Source organism: Solanum tuberosum, unplaced genomic scaffold (genome assembly GCF_000226075.1).
Source record: "Solanum tuberosum cultivar DM 1-3 516 R44 unplaced genomic scaffold, SolTub_3.0 scf00267, whole genome shotgun sequence".
In the NCBI taxonomy this organism is placed as follows: Eukaryota; Viridiplantae; Streptophyta; class Magnoliopsida; order Solanales; family Solanaceae; genus Solanum; species Solanum tuberosum.
Genome location: NW_006239199.1, coordinates 31,431 through 37,966, shown reverse-complemented (window position 1 = coordinate 37,966; position 6,536 = coordinate 31,431). Strand labels below are relative to the sequence as shown.

Here is a 6,536-nt window from a genome sequence, read left to right as displayed (position 1 = left end):
CGTGGAGGAGTAAGAAGCAAAGTGTTGTATCTCGATCCAGTGCAGAATCTGAGTACAGAGCTATGTCACAGTCTACATGTGAAATTATGTGGATATATCATCTTTTAACTGAAATAGGGTTGAAGCATCATATGCCAACAAAACTCTGGTGTGATAATCAAGCTACTCTTCATATTGCCTCAAACCCAGTGTATCATGAAAAAACTAAACATATTGAAGTTGACTGTCACTTCATTCGTGAGAAGATTCAAGAAAACTTGATCTCTACTAGCTACGTGAAGACAGGAGAGCAACTAGCTGATTTGCTTACGAAGGTGGTAAATGGAACTCGAGTCGATTACCTTTGCAACAAGTTGGGCATGGTTAATATCTATGCTCCAACTTGAGGGGGAGTGTTACAAAATGTATATAGACATCATTTTAGTAGTATACATAGGCATATTTTTAGCTAGTAGATCTGTAGGAATCCTTCATAATTAGCTAGCAGATTTGTAGGAATCCCTCTTTATTTTCTTTCCTAAATTAGCACCTAGTATATTGTATTTATATCTTGCTTATCTATTGGAATAAGATATGAACTTCTATTCGATTACAAATCAGAATAAAGGAGAGGAGGTAGGTGTATGGTTTTTGCAATGAGGATGGTTATCGGAGTGTGTGGTTTTAGCCACGGCTATGTGTGTTTTGGCAAAGATGAAAATGTGGAAGGATGGATGTCGGGGTGGGTGGGGTGTTCAGGCAAAGAAGAAAAGGGAGAGAGGTTTTTCGTCTTTTTTTTTTTTTTTTTGGCTAAAAACATAGTTTTTATTTATTTTTTATTATTATTATCATGGGTCCAATGCCACATATCTTTTTCTGATTATTTACTATCACGTTATCGTGAGTGTATGACACACAATTTCTATTTTTAGTTAATTGTCAAAAAATGTTTAATAGGTATTTATATTTTTACTAATAAAAGTGTTCAATTCGAACAAGCCTAAGATGATGTGTCCAAGTAAAATATGCAAATAATTTTAAGTGAATATATTATAAGTGATAAAAGACTTGTTTATAAGTATACTAGATTGTCCGTCGCTCGTGCTGAGCACGGGCCAAACATGTGTGATTTCAATATCATTTTTTTTATCGTAAGAATAGAACTTAAATAATTTAATCTAAATTTCTTTGCACTAACTTGGTTAGGAAAGTGACATGTTTATGTACATGTGAAAGAGAAGTCCATGTACCTTTAGATAATATTGATCCTCTTCCAGTCTTACATCAATATAAATAAAATAAACACTAATTCATATGGAAGTTTAAATAGAGGCTATGTACATTATCTCCACTCTGACATAGACCAATAGTACTCAACACTATTTCTCAATCAAAATATTCAGCGCCAAACCTAAATGTCTGGTAAGTGATCTCTTGTTGTCTTGATCATGTTGTTAAGCCCTATAAGATCAACAAATTCATTGCATAAATAGCCAGTATATGTGGATTAGAAAGAATGCAGATGTTTTGCCTAGCGAAAGAGGATAACATGCAAGTATCAACTTATTTAACTTTAAGAGGTGCAAATGTCAAGTAGAAATTAATTCTTACGACATCTACCAGTATCACAGAACTTGAACTTTGGTCTAAACAAAAATTCTGGAGAAAGCATGAGTTTATTTAATTGAAATACATTCTATATATACAACAAAAGTGGATACAAGTCATGCCCCCCCCCCCCTCCCTCCCACAAAAAAAAATCTATGAGGGATGACATTCAGATTTTGTACCTAAGTAAGCCAATACGTGAATGACACAAGCATAAAATCAATGCTTGTATGTTTTTTTTACCTTCATCAGTCTCATATTTATTGGAATACTTCACAAAGGCCTTCTTCTTGGATTTTCTCTAATTTTTGTAGGAACCTCTTCAACTATTCACTGAGATTGATCATTGAAGCAGCAAGGTAAATTATTTGCATAGCAACCCACATAAATCAGATATATGAACTTATCGAAGCAAACTTATGCAATTCAAATGTATGAACTTTTAGAAGTCATAAAAAAGATGTTGAATCATTGATGGGTTTCTCATAAAAGATCAGTTAATTTTATCATTTGATATCAACAACAACATATAGTACACAATTGTGTAGGTCTTGTTCATCATTCATTTCATAGTAACCAACACATTCATTTCATGTACATGTGAAGTAGGTAGAATTCAGCAAAAAATATTTCTAAATAATGATTGAATAAAAATTCCTTATTTAGATTCATTTGAATCAACACTAAAAGCATAATGTTTTCTAAGTATGGTCTAACCTCGTATACCCACAACTCAAGTGACTTAGGTGGCAGTTAGATGTCTCATATGAAGATCCCTGGAAAAAGTTACAAACATATCATTTACGCGTCATATTCTTAACAATAGCTTTTTTGCGAGTTAGTATATTTATACTAAAAGCCTAATTCTATGAATGTCATAAAATTATGTGCATTGTTATGAGTAGCTAGGTACAAATTCGTAGTGGAGCATTGTTTTAAGCTGCTTAGTTATCTACTTATCACTAAGAATTCAACTCCTACAAAGAAAGTCATTGGTATTAATTTCCCTTATCTTGTGTCATTGCGGTGAAATTTGGAATGCTATTCTCATAATGCAATATAAAGAAGAGAGAAGTATTAACATCCTGAACTTGGCGTGAATTATTAGTTTCATGCTCAAACTATTGATAGCCTTAAAAACACTCCTCTACTTGACTAACTTAACTTAAATACACCCCAATCTGCCACATGACATAACAAGTGGTCTCAAACTCTTGTAGAAGCGTGAAGCTCTTAGTAAAAAGTCGAGAGAAAAGTTGAAAACACTGATGGTTGCTTATATAGGAGTCACTTGTTTGGAAGAAGAAGTTCCTTGTTCTACTTGAATACTGCTTCAGTATCACATTGTTAGAAATATGACATTTCTTTCAATAGGTCCGTGATGCCTCCTATAGGTCTATACTATAAATGCTTGGAACAGTCAAATTATTAAATATTTTAGCAGTGAAATCATAATTAGCTGGAAACAACGAAATATAACTTGTTTCAGTTAACATCAAAGTATAGATGCTTCTAACTATAGTTCCAAACATAGTAATTTACATGTTCACCACACTAATACACAGATAAAGTACTTAAAACAAAAGTATTAATAAAAACCTGTTTCATATTCTCTCCTAGTGAGAACATAGAATTTTAGGAAACAATCACCTCATGTTATATGCATCATTGCCCTTACTGCAAGCCCAATTATTTTTTGTCTTCAGTTTACTCTTCAAAATTAGAATAATATACATTGCTTCTTATTTTTAGGAAGAGCTAAAATAACTTTTTTTTGTCCACTCGAATCTAGTCTAGAAAACAAGGTAATAGGTAAAAAAAAATTGACTGAACAGAAATATATTACTAACCTTTGAAAATATTAATCCATAGTGTTAAAGAAATTAGGAAGAGAGGAAAAATCTCTAAAACATGAATTCCGGCCCACTACAGCCCTCTCAGATCTCCTCATGACCTCCCAAAGAAGGCCGTTATGGAGAAAATCAAGAATTTTGACTCCAAATATTCAAAAAAGAACATGTGTATGTAGAATCAAGTAAGAAAAGATCCAAAAGCACAAGAAATTTTATAGTGATAAAAAACATTATGTACCTCTATTTTTGTTATAATTTACACTTGACAGTTCTTGGAAATTTGTAAAGTAATTTTTTGAACTCATAGTAAAATTTCACCATTGTTTTCAATAATAGAGCCGAGTTATATCCTTTTCACCCTCATCCCTTACTCTACCAACCTCATCAGGTCAAATCAGACAAGAAAAGAAAGCCCTAAAGAAGATTGAAAAAAGAGAGAAGGAGTTGGCAAGGATGAGAGAGGAAACCTGAATATTAGAACACCAGTTGCGAAGATTAAGAGAGCTCGAAAAACTATTGAGAAGTCCAAAAGAGAGCAAAAAAGTGGGGAAACAAAGAAGATGAAGGAATAGATATCCGGATAGTAAAACAACCAAAGACTATGAACATAATCATAATACACATGTCTGCTTAAGAAAGATACATCAAATATACATCCAAACAAATGATCTCAAGTATAAAGTATCATTTACATTACTTTTGGTACTACAATTAGACATAGCAGTGTTAACCAAATAATTAACATATAAAAAAACAGAGAACTCCATGTATCATTTCCAACATCTCTATACAAAACACCAATACATATTTATTTAAGGCAAGACTGATAAGGAAAAGAAAGAATCTAACCATCACAAAGACGAAATGAAAGAGAGTTCACATACATGTAATGGAGGAGTTTTATCATCCAAGGCCAAGCTGATGTCAAAGTCATTATACCTATAACTGGATTATCTGGCATTTTTGAATGACATGCTAATCAAATTACTATAAGAAAATCATATTTGGATATATTATAAACAATCTATAAAAATAACATTTTGGCCTTCATATTTTCATAGAATGATATTTGGTCTTCGGAAACTAATTAAATTCAAAAAAGTAATAACGCGTGAACTATCTAAAGTCACAAGAATCAGCATTTTTACCTCTTCTATTTGAATTGTTCATTAATCATAGAAAAGAAGATGTAAACTCACCACTAATGAATAAATTAACTTAATTGTAGTCAAGTAACTATTATTTAAATCTGAAATATCAAATGTAGACTGCTTCCTCATCATATTTCATAAACTATAACAAATTACTAACTCCACTTAATTATGTTCAAGAGCACAACTACTTTTATGTTTAGATGTAGCAATTGTCGTATATTGATGACAAGCAAAAAGGTAATAACATTGTGATAAATATGATTTCATTGATACTCTCTTAGGTACATGCTACATTTTCACCTTACTGTTTACTAAATAGATAACAGTTTCTATCACAAAGGAATTTGGTCACAGGGACCTTAATAAAGGTGAATGGTATTACTTTCAAAATATGAAGGGGATATTATTTTATATGATATAAAAATTTAAATTCAAAGAAAATAATGGAAAGAAAAAGAAATGAATAGCATGAAAAAACAAACATACAAACTTGAACTCTCTATTTCTGGACACAATTTCGTGAGCATTTTACTAAATGGTGTCAAAACACCATTATAATCTTATATATGAAGAGGGAGTTCAAAACATACCTTTTAGAAGTGAAATACTACTGATTTACTTGCTTAAACATGGCTGCAATATCTCATCTTGAAACTAAAGGAAAAGTAAAGAAAAAGCCTTTGTTACCAATCATGTTGATAATAGGCAAAAATCAAACTAAGAATGGGACTGATAATGTTAGTAGACAAAGTGAGCAGGTTCCTAAGATTTTTCTAAATGCAGAAAATCAGCCTATAGTAGATAATTCTCGCAGTTTTACTATTACTCAATTCAAAGAAAAAGTAGAACAACATATCAAACACCAAAATTTGAAAAATGACAGTAATAGTGAACAATACTCAAGATCTCATCGTTGATTAAAACGAAGCAACGAGAATATGTAACAAGTAATTAACAATCATACCTTGTATCTTTAGCGTGTAGAAGATGATAATTGCTAGCATGGTGAACGAAAGTCAAGAAGAGTCTTTGCTCATTCTCTCCTAGAGATTTTGGCTACTGCAACCCAAAAAGAACAAAAATCACGGAATAGTCAAAACATGATGGTTCATGCATAACATCAAACACCTTGGGTGCACAATCCACTTGTAAATTTCATTGATCTTTGATAGCTGAAAATCTTCCATAAAATGGTTTAGTTCTTCAGTAATTAGTTGAAAACAAAGACCAAATTCATCAAAGAGATGTGATACATATGCAAATCAAGTACAATTACTAACACGTATGTAAAAATTCTTGAAAGAAATTATATTCAAAAACTAACAAATACACCAGACTGTGATTATGAATAATAATAATAATAAAATATTCATCACAATTAGCCTGAATCTTGGTGTTACAATCCACATGCACATGCCAATTTGGGGCAAACAACATGCAACAACATTTTTGTAGAGAGAATTAGGAATAAAGAAGAAGATACGGTATTAAATAGTCTAGGAGGTAATAGATCATCACGAAAGTTTAATATCGCAACAGTAAATTCGATCAAAGTTGAATATTTTTCAGACCTTTATCCCTTATTATTATTTAAGTTTCTTATTCTTATATTATTTTTCTTTTATTCTTTAATGTAATAATAAGAGAAATATAAAGAAAGAAGTGTGAATGGATAAAGACAAAAAAGTAAGAAAAAAATTTAAAACAATTTTTTGAGGATATATTGTAATTTAGTTTTTATATCTGTAAAAAGTAATTGGTGCGTCTACGATAAATTTTACAAGAAATTAAGTGAAAAAAATAAATTTGACCATTAAAATAATAAATTCAAATTAGCTATTGAATTAAAAAAAAAAATTAAAATGTGAGAAGATCAAATATACCTCTACATGGATTATTTATTTTAATAAAAAATTAATTTGAAATTAATTTTTTCACTTAT

The 6,536-nt window shown here is 30.9% G+C and overlaps 1 long non-coding RNA gene across 1 annotated transcript; it reads right to left on the bottom strand.

Moving 5' to 3' along the window:
* Positions 1–1,195: 1,195 nt before the first annotated feature.
* On the bottom strand, positions 1,196–6,154 carry LOC102592617 (uncharacterized). Its single transcript, XR_368197.2, has 6 exons — positions 5,559–6,154; positions 5,185–5,248; positions 4,325–4,394; positions 2,305–2,363; positions 1,831–1,920; positions 1,196–1,440 (listed from the first exon to the last, which is right to left on the bottom strand). It is a non-coding gene; the product is annotated as an uncharacterized lncRNA (long non-coding RNA).
* Between the last annotated feature and the right edge of the window lie 382 nt (positions 6,155–6,536).